Source organism: Mirounga angustirostris, unplaced genomic scaffold, assembly GCF_029215605.1.
Source record: "Mirounga angustirostris isolate CCGP_5_RB_7025 unplaced genomic scaffold, mMirAng1.0.hap1 SCAF_5, whole genome shotgun sequence".
NCBI classification, from domain to species: Eukaryota; Metazoa; Chordata; class Mammalia; order Carnivora; family Phocidae; genus Mirounga; species Mirounga angustirostris.
The window spans coordinates 26,820,236-26,844,743 of NW_026991713.1; the positions used below are offsets into that span (position 1 = coordinate 26,820,236).

Here is a 24,508-nt window from a genome sequence, read left to right on the forward strand (position 1 = left end):
CTGCTGGGTCTCTTTGTTACAGTATTTGTATCCTAAAATTGTATTCTTTTCTTTTTTTAAAAGATTTATTTCAGAGAGAGAGCGAGCACAAGCATGGGGGTGGGGGTGCAGAGAGAGAAGCAAACTCCCTGCTGAGCACGGAGCCCGATGTGGGGCTCGATCCCAGGACCCTGAGATGATGACCTGAGCCAAAGGCAGACGCTTAACCAACTGAGCCACCCAGGCACCCTAAAACTGTATTCTTTTCTTAAAGAGGGTTTCTAAAATTATAATGCTTTCTTCCACTTCCCAGAGCTGAGTCTTCCCACACAGTGAAGCACAGTGTGATTCGCTTCAGAGCTCACATACCCCTAGGGGTGACCTTGGATGATGGTTTTGTCCCAATCTTAGTTTTGAAACATCCCTGTTGTAGGTGGACCCCTAATTTCCACTTAACAAGTGCAGCCCTTGGCTCAGAGTATGGCTTCCAACTCACATATCTTTGTTGGTTTTCTTTCTGGGGCCTCTCCCCATCATCGCACTACACACACACACACACACACACACACACTTTTATATCTGCTTCATTTGAATCTCCTATTTAAGTATCACAAGCTGGAGTGCAGAATGGCAATGAGCCAGTTTTTGAAGATGAACTAAAATGTACAAGGCAAACACTTTCAAGAATGCACCCTGCCAGTCTTAACCTTAGAGGGCGAGCGTAGGAAACAGGCTTATGCAGCAGGTGCTCTGTCTGGGTCTTTGGAAACGAGGCTGTTTAATGAGGTAAAAATATTTCCACCTCTTCACCTAACAAAACGGTAAAAGGATGAAACTCTTTTGAATTAGAAAAGTTCCTCAAACTAACATCTCAGCAAAATTTTTAGCACACAGAAAAGGTGCTCAAGAACTATTAAGTTAACAGAATCTCATTTTAGAGGAAAGCACCTCCAGTATTGCAAATGGACTCCATTTCCACCTACAATGTCTTGGAAGAAAGTTTTTTCCATTGGCCTACATTCAAGATCAAGTTTTTTTGTGTGCTTTCTTTTCCGTTCTTTTTTTTTTTTTTTTTTTTTTTTTTTTTAGGGGAGAGAACCGTTTTTATCTTCTTTTCTCCCTCTAAAATGCCGTTGCAGACGTGTTAACCCTACCTATAGTTTTAAAAAATGTTAACCTTCATTTCTCTGGCAGTTCATTCATGTATTGATTGAACAAATATTTATTGAGTGCCTACAATATTTCAGGCCCTATTCTAGGAGAATTTCACTAGGAGAATTTTCCTATGTTTTTAAATCTCTTTGCAAACATGATTTAATATCATAACATTTTATAATAAGCAGGGCCCAGAGTTTATTTAGCCATTCTCTTTTTGTTAAACATTTAGATCTCTAATTTCTCCCTATTGTAAGTAATGCATCAGTGATCTTCCTTGTAATAGATGCTTGTCCATATCTATGATTAATTCTACAGGACATATATCTACAAGTGGAATTACTAGATCAGAGTGTATGAACACTTAAGTTTCTTGATAAATACTCTGGCAGACTTTCCAAAGCATCTCATCACCTTTGACTTCCCCAAATCCTCTTCAACTGAAAAACCGCCCACCACTATTTAAAGACAGGAAAGCATATTCTATTCCTTCTATACAGGCTTGCTGATTCCTAAAATAATTTTATTTCCAGGTGGCAATAAAAGTAATCAGGTTGTTTCCTTGAACACCTCTAGTCCTTTCTGTACCACATTCATTTTTTAAGGATCATAATTCTGCATTCTTTTCATAAAGAAAAAAACACTTAAAGAAGAGCGAGTATCCATATACTTGTCTGTTCATTATTATCACTCCAGACAGACAAGAGGTCAACCTGGGGAGGAAATCATCCATGAGAAATACAGAATCATGCAAAGGTATGTAAGATTATAGTAATCATCTTCATTACTGTTCATATGGGGCTTTTGGGGAGGGACAATGTGTAGCTAAACACATCTCTGAATAGCCTTGTTCACAATAACAGCACAGTGAGTAAATGAGCCTTCCTAGCTCATCAGCATCTCTGCTCTGGCAAGTCAAATGGTAAAAATACCTCACAGAGGTGTTTTTCAATGTAAAAGTAAATTTCATTGCATAGCACTTTGTCCTCTAGTATTTTCTGGAATAACTTTATTCCTTCTCAAGAAAAATTTCTGCTTTCCAAGAAAACCAGTGCCACCTTGAGAATGCCCCCAGTACATGGTGCTCAAGGAGAAACACTAGGGTAAATAAACAGAACCAGGAGCAAGTCCCCTTTGGTCTAGTCAAGGTGGAATATTTGTTAACTGCATTGCCTTGTTGTCTTACTTGTATCAGAAGCCCCTTTGAGCAGGAATTTTATTTTTATAATGGTCTGCTTAGGACAAGAGCTATGAAGATTGAAATTCAAGCTTTTCTCTTTCCTGGAAGCCAGGCAGCCTAAAAGTAACTGACTGCCTGGGATTTTTCCCCCCTCTGACTGAGTCCAGGCTGCAGGAAAACTTCTGACAAGGGCAGACTTTCCTCTCTGGTTGACCAAAAGGTGTTTTACCAAAGTGGAGAACAGAATCTGTGGTGGGTGAAGAATGACCATCCTTTGTTCACCTGTCAATGAGGTACTGAATGTTTAGTACATGCTAGAAACCAGGCTGGGGGGCACTGTGCGAGTAAAATGGGCAGATAACCTGCTCTCATGGAGCTTGCTCCTGAATGAGAAGCACATTAAACAAATGATCATGCCCATAAATATAAAACTGCAATCTTGGTAAGTGCCAGGGCATCAAGAATACAGACCATGAATGCCTATGATAAGGAATAACCTTAATGGGGAAGGTAGGCAGTTGTGGGAAGGAAGTGTGTTTCTGGCAGAGGGAAGAGCAGAGGGACTGAAGTTCAGAGAGTGAGAAGAAGGGGGAGCAGGCAGACTCCAGAGATGTGATCAGGGCCATGCAGGGGGTTTGGTCTTCATTATAAATGGGTCTTTAGATTATTGAAGCCCATATTTCTTGACAATTCCACTCTTATTTACCAAAGAGAAATGAAAACTTAATGTCCTCAAAAGACCTGGATATTTATAGCAGTCTTAAAATAGTCTAAAACTGGAAACAATCCAAATCAACATCAACAAAAGAATGGATAAAGAAATTGTGGCAATATTCATACTTAATGTAAAGGAATGAACACAACAACATGGAACACTCTCAAAAAATTTACATTGAGGGGGCTCCTGGGTGGCTCAATCAGTTAAGCATCTGCCTTCGCCTCAGGTCATGATCCCGGGGTCCTCGAATCGAGTCCCTGAGTCGGGCTCCCTGCTCAGTGGGGAGCCTGCTTCTCCCTCTCTCCCCTGCTTGTGCTCTCTCTCTCTCTCTCTCTCTCAAATAAATAAAATCTTTAAAAAAAAGATTTTACTTACATTAAGTAAAAATAATCAGACATAAAAAAGTCTACACTCTGTGATTATATTTGTACCAAATCCAAAACAAGCAAAACTAATCCACAGTGATAAAAATCAGAAAGTGGTTGCCTCTGGGTGTGGAGGCCAGGCAGGGGCCAATGACGGAAAAGGGAGCAAGGGAACTTTCTGAGGTAAAAAGAAATGAAAAAGAAATGTTTTATATCTTGTTTGGGGTGGTGATTTCACAGGCACCTTCAATTACCAAAACTCCTCAAACTGTACTGAACATCTGTGCATTGTGTTATTATATAATATATATATAATATAATAACACATATAATATATATTTGTATAATATATATCAAAGTTGGGTGTTTTTTTTTTTTAAAGTACAATACATACAATAAAGTGTTTTAAGCACAGCAATGACATGAGATTTGTAATGTGACAAGAGCCCCCTCGCTGTGGTCTGGAGAAGGATAAGAAGGGGCCAGAATACTGAACATCAATGCATATTAGCCTCTCATCAGCCTTTAAATAGGAGAATTCAGACCGCCCCTTGTTGACATCCCCCAGGAATTGTGCAAAGCAGTTGTCAATGGACCGCAAAGGGAATTCAGCTGGAGAAAAAAAAAGCTGGGAAACTGTGCTAAGAGCACTAAGGAAACCACAGACAAAGGAAATAGGTCGAACCAGATTTCTATTACATAGCATCTTTCAAGACAGGATTAAAGTAATCATGTTTGTTTTAAATATTTCAAATCTGTCAAATGCTTTCTTAGGTTTTCTTCCCCACATCTACAGTTTTTCTTCTGAGATTAAGAAATCTAGCAGGCTAGAATCAAAAATTATGTTTTATCTCCAGTTAGAATGAACAGAATTAAAATGAGATGAGAATCAGGTTGTCTCCACAAGAACATGGGCAATACTAAGCAATGGAAGAGGGTTTGGGGGCAGGAGGACTGGGTTGTAGCATCATGTGTGGAATCCTAAGGCACCAGTACAAAGTCAGAGGGTCACCTGCTTGATAAAGGTTTAAAAGAACCACAGAATCTAATAATTTCAGAGCTGGAAAGGATTCTCAGAAAGCATATCAGCCTACACATTTTACAGATGAAATGCAGAGGTAAAGGGAACAAAATTACCCAGGAATATTCATAACACTTGATTAGCACTTCACCAAGCATTTACACATTTATTGCCCCATTAAATCCTCATAAAGTGCTGGTAAATAGCAATTATTAATTTTTCTTTTCAGAAGAAACATCGGGGCTCAGCGCGTGGGGCAGAGAAAGCTAGTTCTCACCAGTGCTCACATTTCTCCTCTTGCAGGACATGCCACAAGCTCACAGTTCTCAGCTCTCTGGCAGTTGGTGGAGTGGGCTGGCAGAGAACTGAGTTTTGGCTAATGGAATGTGGCAAGAGCCCCCCTCCCCTTTCTGGGCTGACTAAAACCTAGTATACAATCCTCTCTTCCACACATTCACTCTTCTCTTTTGCCTGCCATTAGATCATTAGATGTACGGGATCCAGTAGAGGATCTGAGGCCCCAGGGGATGAGGAAACCACCGCTTGGCAGGAGCCTGGGTTCCCTGAATGACTCTGTGGAGCAGAGATGTTTTTTTCCATTCACTGACCCAAGTTAGACTGCAACAGGAGTGAGAAATAAACCTTTATTGTGTCCAGGCACTGAAGTTTTGGTGGTGGTTGTACCGGTTAGACTAACTAACATAGAAAGGCTAAGGGACTCATGCAAAATCTAGATATTAATTTAACAAAAATCTGCTGAGCACTTATTATACATGCCAGACATTGTGGCACAGTATGGCACTGTGTGTCCATCAGTGAATTTGAGAGAGATCTGGGCCATGACCTCATGGGGCTTAATCTAGTAGCTCACACAGTTATGGACAGGGCTAGGATGCAAATGAAAATCTGCTAACTCTAAATTTCTTCTATTTTCTACTTCACATCTTTCCTCCCAAATAATATGAATCAAAATGTATGACATTCCTCAAAGATTGCTTTGGGAAAAATAGAAGATTCATCCCACCATATGAATTATAGGATGGAGAAAAAGAGGTAGAGATTCTTTGTTAAACTTCTATGTCCTTTCAGACCTGAGGAGGCTCAGCCATGAAAAAATTCCCCTGTACTGGATGGCTCAGTCAGTGAAGCATCTGACTTCAACTCAGGTTATGATCTTGGCATCCTGCATCCTGGACGTCTGCATCCTGGGATGGAGCCCTACAATGAGGACCTCCATCGTCGTCATCATAGTCATGGTTGGGCTCTGTGCTCAGCGTGGAGTCTGCCCCTCCCCTTCCCCCTGCTCGGTCTCTCTCTCTCTGAAATAAATAAATAAAACCTTTAAAAAAAAAATTAGCCTGTACTGTAGAGCTTCAGTCAGTAGAAGAGACTGGAAAACCATTGTTTTCATTTATTTAAATTTTCAGTTATTTAAGGATTAACTTAAACCATGTATTTCAACTTACATTGTGAAAAGGCATGAGTCCATTCCCCTTTATTACTAAGTAGTAGGTGATTTTAACTCCTCCAGATCTAAAATTCTATGAGCCAATGGCTTTTTAAAAATTTTTTATTTAAACTCAATTAACATATAGTGTATTACTACTTTCATAGGTAGCATTTAGTGATTCATCAGTTGCATACAACACGCAGTGCTCATTCCTTCAAGTGCCTTCCTTAATGCCCATCACCCAATTACCCCATCCCCCCACCCACCTCCCCTCCAGCAACCCTCAGTTTGCTTCCTAGAGTTAAGAGTCTCTTATGGTTTGCCTCCCTGTTTTCATCTTACTTTATTTTTAATAAAAATATGTTAATGTTTTGCTAAAATATGTTACATTAATGTTTTGCTTCTTAAATTCCACATATGAGTGAAATTGTATGGTATTTGTCTTTTCTCTGACTGACTTATTTTGCTGAGCATAATACCCTCTAGTTCCATCCGCGGAGCCTATGACTCTTTCTGATAACTGTGGATTTCTGGTACCTCATGATCACTACTCAGAACTTTTCTCATTATAATGTATTGTTACAGGACTGGGCTGTATCCCAAGCAATTGGTTGGATTTTTTTTTAGAATACTCAGAGCCTAGTTTCTTATGCTTTACTCTCTTTTCTAGATGATTAATTTTGGCAAGTGTGTAGGACAAGCTGACATGGCCAATAGACTCTGAGTTTTCATTTGTTTCTCGGATATTGCTCAAAAAAATTCAGATATATATGTACTTATCTAATTTTTCCTCTTATCCAAGTGAATTTTACATGATCCTTATTATATCGGTTAAGAGTCATTTGTTTATAAGTAACAGAAATATTCATTCAAATGGGCTTGAGCAGAAAGTTAATTTTTGATTCAAGTAATTAGGCCTGGGTTTCTCTTTCTCCATCTTTTGGCTCCATGTCTTTTAGGTTGACTCCATTCTCAGACAATCCCTTCATGTTCATGAGACGGATGCAGAAATGCCAACCTCATAAACCCTTAAGTTCATATCCCGAGGAGCGGAAAAACATACCTGCTGGTGGCATTCATAGAAATCTTGAAATGTCCTCAGACTGCACCGGTTTGGGTCATGCACCTACCTCAGGAACACATGTGCATGTTATCTTGGGCCTTTGTCATGGCTCCATTCTTGATATGGAGAATGCATTGAGACCTCACAGACTCAGAGTGGGGAAAAGGTAAATCCCTAGAAGAAAACTAGAGGCTAATTCCATTGAGGCAGGCAAATAAGAACTACGGAATGCAATGACTTAACACTGCATTAAATACATTAATGATTATAAGCATTGAACCAAAATCAGATTCTTTTTAAAGAACAAAGCCATTAACCAACTTGGATAGCTGTCCTTGAACTCAGCAAATGTCTCAGTAACACAAGGATTAAGGGTTCTACTTAGCCTTAAGGACTAGAAAAGCTGGAAGAGTAGACAGTAAAACCTGTCAAAATAACTCTTTGTTAGAGAAAGTGCAAGCTTGAGTAAACACTTGGTAGGTTATTTATAACTAAGGGGGAGAAAGATAAGAAAGTAAACATACTTTCTCTTACAAATCATTTATTTCTTGTTCCCTTAGAAATGGACAATTTAATAAAGCAACAAGATAATATACATTCAGTGCAATAATGTGATGGGGAAATATGCAAGGAAGGGAAATACAATTTAAATTGAGGTTGTTAATAAGAAAAAGATCCTTGGGAGATTAACTGTGATAGATATTCTAATATTAGGTGTAAGTAGGGAAAAAATCAGTTTGAACAACTGCTGTTTTTTTTTTTTTTTAAAGATTTTATTTATTTGACAGAGAGAGACACAGCGAGAGAGGGAACACAAGCAGGGGGAGTGGGAGAGGGAGAAGCAGACTCCCCGCTGAGCAGGAAGCCCAATGCAGGGCTCGATCCTAGGACCCTGGGATCATGACCTGAGCCGAAGGCAGACGCTTAACGACTGAGCCACCCAGGCGCCCCAACAACTGCTGTTTTTATTAGGAAAAACATAATAGCCATTTGTGGTCACTTTATTTCCTACCATTTGGGTTCAATGTTTGAGATGCTTATCAAAATGAAGTTAACTTCATCTTAAAGGATTTAAAGGATAAAGGATTGAAGACCTAAATGTGAGACCTGAAACCATAAAACTCCCAGAAGAAAACATAGGCAATAATTTCTTTGACATTAGTCATATAAACATTTTTCTAGGTTTGTCTCCTGAGACAAGGGAAACAAAAGCAAAAATAAATCATTGGGACTATACCACAGAATAAAAGGCTTTTGCACAGCAAAGGAAACCATCAACAAAACAAAAAAGCAACCTACTGAATGAGAGAAGATATTTGCAAATGACCTATCCAATAATGGGTTCATATTGAAAATATATAAAGAACTTATACAACACCAAAAAAACAAATGATCCAATTAAAAAATGGGCAGAGGACCTGAACATTTTCCCAAAGATATACAGATGACTAACAGATGCATGAAAAGATGCTTAACATCACTCATCACCAGGGAAATGCAAATCAAAACCACAATGAGATATCACTTCATACCTGTCAGAATGACTAAAATAAAAAACACAAGAAATAAAAATGTTGATAAGGATATGGAGAAAAAGGAACCCTCATGCACTTTGATGGGAATGCAAACTGGTGCAGCCACTGTAGAAAACAGTATGAAGGTTCCTCAAAAAGTTAAAAATAGAACTATCCTATGATCCAGTAGTTCTACTACTGGGTATTTACTTGAAGAAAACAAAAACACTAATTTGAAAAGATACATGCACCCCTATGTTTATTGCAGCATTATTTATAATAGCCAACATATGGAAGTAACCCAAGTATCCATTGATAGATGAAAGGATAGGGCGCCTGGGTGGCTCAGTCAGTTAAGCGACTGCCTTCAGCTCAGGTCATGATCCCAGGGTCCTGGGATCGAGTCCCGCATCAGGCTCCTTGCTCCGCGGGGAGCCTGCTTCTCCCTCTCCAACTCCCCCTGCTTGTGTTCCCTCTCTTGCTGTCTCTCTCTCTGTCAAATAAATAAATAAAATCTTTAAAAAAAAAAAAAGCTTTAAAAAAAGAAAGGATAAAGCTGTGAGTTTTATATATATATAATGGGATATTAGCCATAAAAAATTAAAAAGCCATAAAAAAAATGAGCTCTTGCCATTTGTAACAACATGGAAGGATATAAAGGGTATAATACTAAGTGAAATTAGTCAGGCAGACAAAGACAAATACCACGTACAATATGATTTCACTCATATGTGGAATTTAAGGAACAAAACAAATTAAAAAAAGAGATAAACCAAAAAACAGACTCTTAAATACAAAGAACTGGTGGATGCCAGAGGGAAGGTGGGTAGGGAGAGGAGTGAAATAAATAAAGGGGATCAAAAGTGCACTTACCTTGATGAGCACTAAGAAATGGATAGAACTGTTGAATCACTTTATTGTACACGTGAAACCAATATAACACTGTATGTTAATATGCTTCAATTTAAAAAGGGGGGAATGAAGTTAACCTTTGACAATATAAATGAAATAAGCTTTGACAATATAAATTCAAATAAGACTTATTTGAAGTCATTGTATGAGTGAGGTCTCTCTCCTTTGGTGAAAAGTGACTGAAACCCAAGTCAAAACTAGCTTAGGCAAAAAGGAATCTGTGTTGGAAGGCTCATGGGTTCTGAGATGGCAAGAGCACACCTGGGCCTCAGACAAGGGATCAGAGATTCAAATGCCACCTGGAGTCTTCTTTCATCTCTCATCTCTGTTTCTCTTGTACTGGCTTCTTCCTAAAAACCAATGCCACAAACACATCTATGCTTCATCTCTCTGTCTTAGAGAGGGAGTAAGCCTCTTTCCCAGCATCAGTTTTTCAAGTCCCAAGGAAGGACTCTCACTGGCCTGGTTTAGGTCATCTGCTCACTGAAGACCAAAACACAGTATTTTTGATCAGCCCTACTTGATGTGGTTACTCATCTTTAGTCCAATAAACTTTAGTCAGGAGTTTGGACTCCCTACAGATGTTTGTAGGAGGGAAATGGACATTTTCTAGAAGAAAGAGGGTTGGAATACTTGGTCAACAAAATCAGAGATATTTACAGCAGACACCCAATTCTTTTCTTAATGATAAAGAATATTAAAGTCAATAAACATAATTATCATTTTAGTAAGTAGAGACTTAACAATTCCAACACTAAAGCCCACATGCCAGGATAAAATGCTTGACACAGGAGATAACCCAAATATTTCACAAGTGGCTTCAGTCTTTGCTTTGGTGCCCAGCCTTTGCAGATGGCCTCACTTAATGCATATTTAAAGACAGAGCTTCACCCAGATTCCTAAAATGAATCCTAACCTTTGGAGTTCTATGTGCCACTCTGGGACTCAAGGTCACAGCATCCTTATCTTGCTTCTGACCTTAAGCTTCAGGTCTGATAATTAGACCTCTACTTTGCTTATCTTCACTTATGCCAAGTTTCTCCTTCTCTCTGACCTTCCATTCCCTCAAGTGATCACCATATAGCCATAGGCCTTCACAGGCAAGCTTCTTTAAAGGAATAGTACCCCCAGATCATGGTTTCTAAATATCATTTTCCATTCAAAGGAAACAGGAGTCCTTAGACAAATGGCTGATGCTAGGGCTAGGGCAGGGAAGAATAAGAGGAGCCTAAAACATCTTACTATGCAAGAAAGTAGAGGTAGTCAAAAAATGATGGGACATGTCAAATGGCTTGAAGGTCTCCTTATGTCACTTGACTTCTTAGGGGCATATAAAACTACTAATATTCTCCTTCTTGAAACTTTTTCCTTCTCTAACTTCTGGTCTTTTTCTACTTCTGATTCTCTTCTCTTCTTTTTTCAATGGCAGCTTCTTCTAAGAGTCTTTTCTGGGTATCTCACTTTCTGCTCACCTCATAAATACAGGTGTTCCTTGGGGTCCTGTCCTCAGCCCTTTTCTCTTCTCATTCTATTCCCTCCCTGATGATCTTAGTTAACCCCACAGCTTCAATTATTATATAAATAATGGCTCTCAAATATATATATATATATTTTTAAGATTTTATTTATTTATTTGAGAGAGAGAGAATGAGAGACAGAGAGCACGAGAGGGAAGAGGGTCAGAGGGAGAAGCAGACCCCTGCTGAGCAGGGAGCCCGATGCGGGACTCGATTCCGGGACTCCAGGATCATGACCTGAGCCGAAGGCAGTCACTTAACCAACTGAGCCACCCAGGCGCCCTCAAATATATATTTCTGAGTATACTTATGTATGGGTAGAGATAAGAGATAGATACACTCAGCACAGACATCTCTCTTAAGCCCCAGAGCCATATAGCCAACCAAAAGCCTCCTGGATAGCTCCACGAAGTTTAAACCACTACTATCTCAAAGAAAACCTGTTAAAAATTGAAGACATTATCTTCCTCTCATCTAGTATTCTTTATTTCTATTACTAGTACTACTAACACCTGATTGTCCAAGCAAGAAACTCTGGGATTATTCTTAATGTCTTTCAGTCAGAGACAACCAGGAACACATCTCTAGTTGGAGGTGAGTTTATAACTCACTTTAGGAAGAATGCACAGCATAGGGAACCATGGAACTCAGTACAAGAGCATTATAAAGAACCCATATAGGATTTGCTATTTGCGTGAGAGATTTGAGAGAGGGTCTAAGGAAGCAGAGGCCTATTCTAGATTGGATGCTGTCAGAAAGAGGGGGAATTTTATGATTGAGATCTCAACACATCTTACATGCAGGATGCACCATCCAGAGCAAGGATAATGCTATAATTGGTAAGAAGTAGCTGTTGCTCATTTCAACCGAAAGAAGGGGGTGTGTGGAATTTGGTGGATGGCACAGTGACCGCTTTTGTTTGTGCTTAGACAAAATTATGGAATGAACCTGTTTTGTCTCATGTTACTATGGCCTCAGAATAATCTTATGCCCGACAGGAAATAACATGGCCTACCTGTAAATGCCAGGCCAGCTTCTGAATGTCAGGAGCTGTCATTTCCCCCTTCCTCATTCATTACATTCATTACTAATATTCCCATATAAATTAGTTACCAAGTCCTATTAATTTTCTCACATATCTCTGGGCTCTGTCCTCTTCTCTCCATCTTCTTTGCTTCCTCTCTAACCCAGGTCATTGTCATTTGTCATCTGAATGACTACATCAGTCGCTGAACAGTTCACCCAACATTTCATCTCCCTCCTATTCCAGTCCATCAGCTCCCCTCCATCCTTTACCCACCATGATGTGGGTAAATACAGCACCCCTGCTTAAACTCTCCTTTGGTTACATTACGAGCTGTGTTGCTAATATTTAAGTGGTAAAATTAAAAATCAGTAAGGTTAGCAATGAAAATTAATTTTTTTCTTTTCTCCCTAAAATGAATCAAAAAAGATGGATGGGTGTATTTACATAAGGAATCAACTGAATATGGAGACTATTTTGATATTCTGATTCCCTATTAAGAAATTATGACTCGGGCGCCTGGGTGGCTCAGTTGGTTAAGCGACTGCCTTCGGCTCAGGTCATGATCCTGGAGTCCCGGGATCGAGTCCCGCATCGGGCTCCCTGCTCGGCAGGGAGTCTGCTTCTCCCTCTCCCACTCCCCGTTTGTGTTCCCTCTCTCGCTGTGTCTTTCTCTGTCAAAAAAATAAATAAAATCTTAAAAAAAAAAAAATTATGACTCAATGTGAATCAACAGAGTGACAGGACTGCTAAAAAACTTACTGCATTATTGGCACCATTAGCAGAAGTGTATTTATTGTCCAGAACAAGAAATTTATGTGCAATTCAGTTCTGGGTAATACATTTTAAGAAAGACATTATTAAAAGAATATGTCCAGGGGCGCCTGGGTGGCTCAGTCGTTAAGCGTCTAACTTCGGCTCGGGTCATGATCCTGGGGTCCCGGGATCGAGTCCCACATCGGGTTCCCTGCTCGGCGGGAGGCCTGCTTCTCCCTCTCCCACTTCCCCTGCTTGTGTTCCTGCTCTCGCTGTCTCTCTCTGTCAAATAAATAAAATCTTTAAAAAAAAAAAAAGAATATGTCCAGAAGAGGGCAACCAGGACAAGGAGGTTCTGGAAACCATGTCATATCCAATTAGAACAAGTGAGGCTTACAGAAAAATAACGGGGGATATGACAAGTGTTTGCAAATATCCAAAGAGCTGTCATATGCAGAAGGGAGTAGATTTATTTTGTACAGTTCCAGAAGTAGGATCAAGTCTGAAGACTACGAATCAGAGGAAGATTGATTTCTACTCAATCTAAGAAAACATCTTCTAATAATCAGAACAGTCCAATAATGAGTTGGCTTCCTGGAAAGGTAATGAACTCCTAGTTACTAGAAGAGTTCAAGCCAAGCCAAAGCTGAATAATGGTCTGGAAAGTATATGGTAAAACAGGAGTTGTCAAATCTTCTGTTGAAGGGGATAGTTCTATAATCTGGTGTGGTGTGATACTCTTATAAATTACAAAAACAAAAACAAAAACAAACAAACCCTAAATTAGTAGAAATGAAAAAAGTTAAAAGTACAGGCTTATATTTTTTACTATCTGATTCAATGAACATTAAATTTCAGCAACTAGAATTTGAACAAACATAAAAGGGAAAAAGTGATAAAACTTGCTCACTGAAAATGCGCATTTAAGATTAGAGAATTTCTAGAATTTCTAGAACTGAAGAAAATTATGAGTGTATTGTAATTCTCTAGACTAGACCATTACGTACACACTTTGAATAAATATCTTGCGTATTAATATTTTTAAGTTTTTAACATGACAGATTAGCTAGTTTCTTATTAAAATATCTAATCCAGGGCGCCTGCATGGCTCAGTTGTTAAGCATCTGCTTTCGGCTCAGGTCATGATCCCAGGGTCCTGGGATTGAGCCCCCCCTGCTCTGCAGGAAGCCTGCTTTTTCCTCTTCTACCCCCCCACCCCGCCCCTGCTTGTGTTCCCTCCCTTGCTGTGTCTCTCTCTGTCAAATAAATAAATAAAATCTTAAAAAAATAATAATAAAATATCTAATCCAGGTTGGACTGACAATACTACTTTCAGGGAATGATGCATATCTAAACTGCTTCTGTGTGTTGCTTTAATATTATTCATAAGAAATAACTATATTTACAAAGGGATGATGATGATGAAAATGGAAAAAAGAGATTTTAAAATAATTTCCACATGCTCGGACTATTCATTTTTAACTTTGTCCAAAATGAAGCGAGTGATGCTGTATTTTCAAAATTCATTTTCAATTCTTCACTAGTTGCCAGTTTATAATTAAATTCAAATCATTTTTTTATGAAATAAATGGATTCCAGATCCATGAATTGGCTGTATCTGGACATTCTTTTAGTGGAAAATAAAATTCAAAGCATCCTATCAAATTCATAATGGTTTGATAACTTTTTTGCAGATGTGCAACATCAAGATAATCACCTTCACTGGGAATTGTTGTTAAATTATGGAACATGTAAGTCTATAGAAACCCTATTCTTTCAAGCTTCTACCTTTTGTTGTGCCCTTCAATTTGATCTGCCATTGAAAAACATGTTGCGGGGCGTCTGGGTGGCTCAGTTGTTGAGCGTCTGCCTTCAGCTCAGGTCATGATCCCAGGGTCCTGGGATTGAGCCCCACATCGGGCTCCCTTCTCCGCGGGAAGCCTGCTTCTCCCTCCCACTCCCCCTGCTTGTATTCCCTCTCTCGCTGTGTCTCTGTCAAATAAATAAATAAAATCTTAAAAAAAAAATTAATAAAACAACCTGAATGTTTAAAGAAGACATTGGTTGGTTCTGCCATGAGGTGATCTTGGGCAAATTTACTGAATCTCTGTTCCCCTCTCTGTAAAATCAAAGTATGTACCCAAAAATCATCTTGAAGGTGTCTTTCGGGTCTACTATTCTATCTTCCACAATCCTACTGATGGTAGTTATAGCTGGGTGGCAATGATGAAAAGGGCCAATGGGATTAATTAAAATTGCCATACTGACCACGTTATTAACCACAAACTATGCTCTAATTCAAGACAAGTTAAAGAAAGTGATTCATTAGTAATTCAATGTGCTTTGGATTATGGAGAAGGAAGAAGTGAATTCTGACTAGAAGGGAAAGGAGAAAAGGTCTGGGCAAGATATTTTGTCAATCAGGAATGAGGTCTCATCTTTGAATACACTGTGGCTTGAACTCTAGGTGCTTAATAAAATTTGCTGAAATAATTAAATGCCTGGAGAGAACATTAGAAAATATAATATTGCTGAATTAAAGACTGACTCAAGATTCTACTTGCAATATCCAGATGTAATTGTGGAACTCTGCCTCAGTTTCTCCATCTAAAAATGTACTAATTTACAAGCAATATTGTAAGAATTTAGGCAATCACAACTGCGAAGCATTTTAGGTTCCTACAGGAAGATGCTATATAAATATGAGGTGATGTTACTAAATCAAAGCAGATGCCTTTGTACAAAACTAGAAAGCACATTACATATTCTTCCTGAGCATTTCTTCCTGATGTGTTAAAATATCTTTTCTTTCAAAAGGTTACACAGCACATTAGAAAATAGTTGGGGGTAGTGGCCGAATTGTAATTGGGACAATACTTACAAATTATTTTGCTAAGAATATTAGCAAGTCATTTTGAACTTCTGAGAAAAAAAATCTAAGAAATCATTCCCTTTGACTATAAGCCATGGAGACATTTATTTATGCCTCCAGCAAATAAAATAATTTGCTAACCTCTTGTGTTTATGTGCTGATATTCAAGTTAACTCATTTCTGGAAATTGAAAAATACACATCTGAAACTGGAAAAATATTCCTTAAGTCAGGGTTTGTTCACATTGCTAGAGCCTTCCAAAATGAAGGCATATGATGTCTTGTTTTCTTCTGTTCTTAAAAAAATGTTTGGAATCTAACTAAGGTTGCTTTCTTAGAATATGTGGAAACCACACTTTCTATCTTGTATATCAATACCAGTACTAATATTATTATGTACTTAGCTGCACGCAAGTAAGAACTAAGGTATGATGTATTTTGAAATAGCCTTTAATGAACTGAAAAACCACAGATTCTATTCCCAGGAAAACACACAAGATACATATTCTCAAAAATTCTACACAACTTCAGGAGTTTCATAGATACCCCGCAACCCCTAATCCCATTCATGAAATGAGAGGGCTTTAATCCTCTGCATTATAGCAATTCTTTTATAAAATCATATGTCTGTGGTACAATGAATGTACCAGCCCATATTAAGCACTGGGGACACAGTGGTATACATAGCCAGTCAGGGACCTTGCAAGTTAGAGTTTACAGTCCAGTAGATAAGATGGATATTTATCAAATAATCATACACACACAAATGCTTAATTAAAAACTTTGATTAAGTGCTCTGGAGTTAAGAACTATATCTAACTTCCTTCAGATACCATGGGGGCAAGAAGAGAATGGAAAGAAATATTTAAAGCATTGAGAGCAAAAAAAACCCTACCAACCTAGAATTCTCTACCCTGCAATATTATCCTTCAAAAGTGAGGGAGAAATAAAAACTTTCTCAAACAAAAATTTAAAGAATTTGTTGTCACTAGACCTGTCTTGCAAAAAAATATTAAAAGTAGTTCTTTAGAGGAAAAGAAAATGATACAGGTCAGAAACTCAGATCTACACAGAGAAAAAGCAATGAAGAAGAAACAAGTGCAGGTAAAACACAAACTTTAACTTTTCTTATTCTTCACTGATCTAACATTAACAGTTTGTTTAAAAAATAGCAACAGGGGCACTGGGCTGCTCAGTTGGTGGAGCCTGCAATTCTTGATCTTGGCATTGTGAGTTCGAGCCCCATGTTGGGTGTAGAGATTACTTAAAAATAAAAAATTATTTTTAAAAAATAGCAGCAGTGTATCTGATTATATGTATATATGCTTATGTATGAGAAATGAATGACAGGAATGATACAAGAGACAGGAGGGAGGAATTAGGATTATTTTGTTATTATAAAGTACTTGTACTGCCCATGATACAATATAGTGTTACTTGAAAGTGGACTTGGCTTAGTTGCAAATGTATATATGCAACCACTCTAGGGCAACCACTAAAAAAGATTAAAAAAAAATAAGTGTATTACAACAGGGCCTGGCATGTAGGGAAGGCCTTAAGGAAAAAAAAAAAAAAAAGAATAACAGATGTGCTAAGAAAGGAGAGGAAACAGAATCATATAATCAAAACCACAAAAGGCAGAAAAAGAGTAAAACACAAAAATAGAAACAAAGAACAAGGGCAACAAACAGAAAACAGTAGCAAATATAGTGGATAATAACCCAACTATATCAATAATCACTTTGAATGTCAATGGTCCCAATGCATCAATTAGAAGACAGAGATTGTTAGAGTAGATTAAAAACAAGACTTAATTCTTTGTTGTCTGTAAGAAACCCACTTAAAATGGAAAAACACACATAGATTAAAAATAAAGGGAGAGAGAGGGGCACCTGGGTGGCTCAGTCGTTAAGCATCTGCCTTCGGCTCAGGTCATGATCCCAGGGTCCTGGGATAGAGCCCCACATCGGACTCTCTGATCAGGGGGAAGCCTGCTTCTCCCTCTCCCACTCCCCCTGCTTGTGTTCCCTCACTCGCTATCTGTCAAAATAAATAAATAAAATCTTTTTAAAAATAAGTAAAGGGAGAGAGAGAAAGATATACTATACTAATACTACTCAAAAGAAAGCAGGAGTAGCTATATTAATTTCAGACAGAGCAAGCTTCAGAGCAAGGAACCCTATCAGGGAAAAGAAGGGCATTACATAATGATAAAAGGGTAATTTTTCTAGAAGACATAACAACCGTTAATGTGTATGCACCTAACAACAGAATGTCAAAATATGTGAGGCAAAAACTGATAAAACTGCAAGGAGAAATAGATGAATGCAGTACTGTAATTGCAAACTTTAATCCGCTCTATCAGAAATGGACAGATCCAGCAGGCAGGAAATCAGTAAGGACATAGCTAAACTCAACAACACCATCAGTCAACTAGATATAACGGACATCTAGAGATTACCTCAACCAACAACAGTAGAATATATATTCTTCTCAAGTTCACATGGAACATTCACTAATATAGACCACATTCCTGGCCATATAAGACAACTTACCAAACTTAAAATAGAAATCACACAATGTCTGCTCTCAGACCACAATGGGATTAAACTAGAAATCATTTACAGAAAGACAGCTGGAAAATCCCAAATACCTGAAGATTAAATAACACACTGCTAAATAACACGAGTCAAAGAAGAAATATCAAGAGAAATTAAACAGTATTTTGCACTAAATGAAAATAAAATAAAACTTATCAAAATTTGTGGGATGCAGTGCAAGCCATGCTTAAAGGGAAGATTTTTTTTTTTTAAAGGTTTTATTTATTCATTTGAGACACAGAGATACAGAGAGAGAGAGAGCATGAGCAGTGGGAGAGGCAGAGGGAGAAGCAGCAGACTCCCCGCGGAGTCAGGAGCCCGATGTGGGGCTGAATCCCAAGACCCTGGGATCATGACCTGAGCCGAAGGCAGACGCATAACCATCTGAGCCACCCAGGCGACTATATGGGTTAGATCCAGAGAAATATCTAAAATTAACCATCTAAGTTTCCACCTTAGGGAACTAGAAAAAGAAGAGCAAATTAAATCCAAAGTAAGCAGAAAAAAAGAAATAATAAGAATTAGAGTAGAAATCAATGAAAATGAAAACAGGAAATCAACAGAAAAAATTGATAAAACCGAAAGCTGGTTCTTTGTAAAGATAAATAAAAAATAATAAGCCACTAGCCAGGCTAAGAAAAAAAGAGACACAAATTGCTGATACTACAATTCCCATGGATAACTCTATACCACAGATAATTTAGATGAAGTGGACCAATTCTATGAAAGACACAATCTGGCAAAATTCACACAAGATATAGACTACTTAAATAAGCCTGTATCTATTAAAGAAATTGCATTGGGACAACTGGGTGGTTTAGTCAGTTAAGCATCTGCCTTTGGCTCAGGTCATGATCCCAGGGTCCCACATCAGGCTCTTTGCTAGCCTGCATCAGGATCCTTCTCCCTCTGCCTGCCGCTCCCCCTGCTTGTGCTTGCGCGCTCTCTCTCTCTGTCAAATAAAGTCAGTCAGTCAGTCAGTCAGTCAGTCAATAAATAAATAAATAAATAAATAAATAAATAAATAAATAAATAAATAAGGAAATTGTATCAGTAATAACCTTCCACAGAACATAAAGCACCAAGCCCAGATGTGAATTCTACCAAACATTTAAGGGAGCAATAATACCAATTCTCTACTATCTTTTACAGAACACAGAGCAGAGGGAATACTTCCTAACTCATTTCATGAGGCCAACATTACCCTAATACCAAAACCAAAGACATTACCAGAAGAGAAAACTACAAGCCAATACCTAAGTAAAATGAATATAGATGCAAAAATCCTCAACAAAGTATTAGCAAATCAAATTTAAAAAAAGTATAAAAGAGAATTATGCACCATGATCAAATGGGATTTATGCCAGGTATGTAAGGCTTGTTCAACTTTCAAAAATCAATTAATATAATCCTCCAGTATTGAAGAAGACTGACACTATCTTATTTCAACTCTTACTATAAAGCTACAATTTTCAAGAGATTGTGGTACTACTGAACTAATAGACAAAATATTTCAAAAGAATAGAACAGGGGAGCCTAAAAAATAGAGCCACACAAAAATAGTCAATGTATTTTTGATGAAGGAGTAAATGCAATACAATGAAGCAAAGACAGTCTTTTCAACAAATGGAGCTGGAACAACCACACATCCACGTGCAAAAAAAAAGAATCTAGGCACAGACCTTATATCCTTCCTAAAAATTAACTCAAAATGGACCACACACACACACAAAGATCACAGACCTAAATGTAAAATGCAAAACTATAAAATATAAAACTTTCAGAACATAGGAGAAAATTTAGATGATCTTGGGTTTGGTGATAACTTTTTAGATACAATATCAAAGGCATGATCCGTGAAAGAAAAAACTGATAAACTAGACTTAAGGAAAATTAAAAATTTCTTCTCTGTGAAAAGACACTGTGAAGAGAATGAAAAGGCAAGCCACAGAGTGGGAGAAAATATATGTAAGACACCTATCTAATAAAAGACTGATATATAAAATATACAAAAAGACTCTTAAAACTCAACAATAAGAAAACAACTAACCCAATTAAAAAATGGACCAAAGACCTTAACAACAGACACTTCACCAAAGAAGATATACAGATGGCAAATAAGCATATGAAAAGATGCTCTACAGGCAATATATCAAAGAAATGCAAATTAAAACAATTAAGATACCACTACACACCTATTAGAATGGCCAACATCTAAAAACACTGACATCACCAAATGCTGGTGAAGATATGGAGCAATGGAAACTCTTATTCACTGTTGGAGGGAATGTAGAATGCTCCAGCCATTTTGGAAGCAACCTGGGCAGTTTCTTACAAAACTAAACATATTCTTACCTTACAATCCAGTAATCATGCTCCTTGGCATTTACTCAAAGGAGCTGAAAACTTATGTCCACATACCTGTGCACAGATGTTTATAGCAGCTTTATTTACAATTCCCAAATTTGGGAGGAACCAATATACCCTTCAATATATGAATATATACCCTTCAGTAGGTGAATGGATAAAGTGTGGTATATCCAGACAATGGAATATTTTTCAGCACTAAAAAGAAATTAGCTATCAAGATATGAAAAGACATACTAGTAAGTGAAAGAAACCAATCTAAAAATGCTACATTCTGTATGATTCTAACATATAACATTATGGAAAAGGCAAAACTATGAAGACAAGAAAGATCAGAAACCTCTGATCTGGAATTAGGAAGGAAAAGAAAATGAATAGGCAGACACCAGTTTTAGGGGTTTTTAAGGCAATGAAACTATGCTATAGATACTGTAATGGTAGACATATGCCATTCTGTATTTGTCAAAACCCAAAGAATGCACAACACCAAGAGTGAACCCTAATGTGAACTATGAACTCTGGGTGATGATGTGTCAATATAGGTACATCAACTGTAACGAATGTATTATCCTGGTGGGTGATATTGATAAGGGGGAAGCTATGCATGTGTGGGGATATGGGAAATATCTGTACCTTCCATTTAATTTTGCTGTGAACCTAAAACTGTTCTAAAAAATAAAGTCTTTTACTTTTTTTTTTTTTAAGATGTATTTGTTTGGGGGGGGGCGGGCAGAAGGAGAGGGAGAGAATCTGCACTGAGCACAGACCCTGAGATTATGACCTGAGCTGAAAGCAAGTCAGACATTTAACCAACTGCACCATTCAGGTGCCCCTAAAAATAAAGTCTCTTAGAAAAAAGGAAAAGTATCCAGCAGGATGTTAATAACAGCATTATTTATAATAGGGGACAAACAGAAAAAATGATTATGTCTAAAAGTAGGGAATTAATTATAACAATCAGATTATACAATACTATGCATTTGTTACATGAGAGTATTTAATGATATGGCAAAAAAATCAATTATATTAAATGAAAAAAAGCAAGTTATAAAATAGCATGCATAATTAATACTACTTTTATTTTCTGAAATATAGTTATGCAGTGAAGTAAAATGGAAGAAGGAAAGCAAAAATTTTAGTGTTATCTTTACAAGGGACAATTATGGGTAATTTCTATTTTCTATTTATCTATTTTTTAATTAAAAAATAATGCATTATGTTCATGGTTAAGAAAAATCATTATAAAAATTAAGTACCTCAGTAGATCCTAGTAAAGTAGACACAATCATCCTTAGAAGGGACCATTTTTTTGCTATTGGGTTAGCAAAAAGTATAATGCCTCTTCGTATGTTTTACGGGTTTGGTAAATGCTTTACAACTAGATCAACAGAATAAATAATGAGTTCACTACTGCCATTTTTTCTACTAGTCATTCTTACCTAAAGAACATCCAAATATTCTTTGGTAATTAAGCACTTTAAGTTACTACCTTTGGGTGAGCAACGTTTGAATTGAACACTATGTGAGAGTGCCCTCTGGTGGTTTCACTGATAGTGCTTTTTATCAGCCTAACCTGTTGATCCACCTCACCAATGGACACATGAGAACTGGGTAGTTAAAAAAAAAAAACTGGGTAGTGAATTTTTCATGAAGCTAAATTAATTCCATTTAAAGGACCGTCCCACCTTATGTAGTTTTTAAGTTTCAGGGAAAAAGGAGACAAAAAAGTGGACATTTAATAAAATGTTAGTGATAGCAGATAAGTACCCCTGGGGTAGTAGGGAATGGAAGGAGCAGAAAGGAGGTGATGGTGGTGATAGAATATGTACTTACTTAGCAAAACTAAATAACAGCAATCCATGAAAACCAAAATTCCAGCAACTACAGTATTGATCTGTATTTCTAATACAGTAAGATTGAAGTTAATTCTCCAAAGCTTTGACATGCGGATGTGTGGTTTAAGAATCCTACAGTTGAACAATCTCCATTTAGTTCATCTTTGTACTTAGAAAAAAATTTTTTATTTAATTCAATTCTTTATTCTCCCTACTTTTAAAATGTGGCATATCTTAATCTTTATAAAAATTAGGATATAAATCAACCTGAAAAAAATTTAACCATTTTTCAATGTCATTAAACATGTCTGGTAAAACTTTCTGATTACTAAGTTCTATCAACTTGTTTTTCTTTAATCTTTCCCCCCCAATATATTAATGAAAAAGTAAGCCACTAAAAGACATTTCGTTTTGATAACAGAGGGTGGCCATTATTAATTATTTCCCTTACTCTTCCCTATTTATTATTCCATAGATTCTACTAAAAAACCTTCAGCTAGAGTTCCTTTATTAAAAGAACTAGATTCAACAACAGACTTTAAATGAAGTTTCATTTCAGTGAATTTCATTTCAATTTCCCTTCACTGAAATCATCTTTCACATCAAATTTTAAAATACCACAAATATTTTACAAGTTTGAATAAAACATTTCTCCACCTTCTTAAGAGATTCCTCACCTCCTAAATAGAAATCACAGGGGCAGTAATGCCATCAAGGATCACATATAAAGTGGTAGTGACAATCAACAGCAGAATAATCTATTAACGTTCTCATAACACTAGTTTAGTGATATTAACATTTTAACCAGAGCTGCATGTGTTCTGAAGCTAGCATAATTTTTTAAAGAGCCAGTAAAAAAAAAATCTCAAAACAAATTTATAATTTGTAAGCAAAATGTACTTTCTTTCTAGGAAAGTATATTCTTGGGTGAAAGAGAATACCCCTTTGTCACTGTAATGCACTGTAAAAAAGCTTTGGGGCCTGACCATTTGGATTTTTGGCTCTCCCACTTGCTAAGTAGATAGGGTTCAAGTCACTTGGCCCTACCCATAAAATGGGGATGATGCTCTATCTTTAAAGGATTATTGTGAGAATTTAATAATGATGTATATAAAGGACCCAGCAGACGGAACTAATTAAAATGTACCTACAGTTGACCCTTGATCAACAAGGGAGTTAGAGATACCAACCTGCCATGCAGTCAAAAGTCCATCTATAACTTTGACTCCCCCAAAACTTAATTACTAATGGCCTACTGTTGACTGGTAGCCTTACTAATAACATAGTCAGTTAACATATATTTTACATGTTATATGTATTTTATATTGTATTCTTACAATAAAGCTAGGGAGAAGAAAATGTTACTAAGAAAATCATAAGAAAGAGAAAATACATTTACAGTACTGGACTATATTTATTTAAAAAAAAAAATCTGTGTATAAATGGACCCACACGATTCAAACTGGAGTTGTTCAAGGGTCAACCGTAATTTAATTATTTCCTAGAAGCCACAAGAAAGAATTGTAACGTTTATTTTCTGGGTGGACCTCATGAGTTTCTTTTCAAAAGCAATTTAAAAATCTCCTTGAGAAGGAGAGCCATGCATATTTCTATTAATACTAACAATATTTGGCTGATAATGTAAAAATAATCACACTAGACACATAAAAATAAATGGTAGATCTTAATATCTCAAAAGCAAAGTAAGATGAAGTAGGTTTCTGTAAGTAAGAATGTCAAATCCACAATTCCCTAATTTATATAAAGAAATATACATGCTAATACATGAAGACATTTTATTATTTTGCTATATAACATATTAGTAAATATACTCAATTGCATTTTCTCAAATGGCAAATGAGACACAAGATAACATCTTTTTAATTCCTGAAAACCTCAGTATCATCTGTCTTTTGGAGGATCCAGTTTCCTACGACGTCTATGATACCTTGAAAAGAAGAAAATATTTAAGATATTATTTTATTAAATATTAACTGTTCCTGAAATATCAAATTTCTGTTAGTTTGTTGTTCATTAGTACTCAATGAAATCAATGAAACCTAATATAATGTTAGATATATCCAAGATAAATATTTAAATTTTTCTTAATAAGAAGCCATATTTCCCCACTGTGAAAATTGTTTTCTACTAAATAAGCATTTTGGAAAGGTTTTTTTGCCA

At 37.0% G+C, this 24,508-nt stretch overlaps 1 protein-coding gene across 11 annotated transcripts in view; it reads right to left on the minus strand.

Moving 5' to 3' along the window:
* The window catches only part of MRPL42 (mitochondrial ribosomal protein L42), an 82,205-nt gene that overhangs the window by 27,853 nt on the left and 29,844 nt on the right, over positions 1 to 24,508 (minus strand). The window contains exon 7 of one of the 11 annotated variants that reach the window (XR_010411394.1): positions 15,960 to 24,275. The exons of the other annotated variants lie outside the window; for them this stretch is intronic. The gene's annotated coding sequence lies outside the window, so the exon portion shown is untranslated. Of the gene's footprint in view, positions 1 to 15,959; positions 24,276 to 24,508 lie in introns of those variants that run through there. 11 annotated transcript variants of the gene reach the window in all.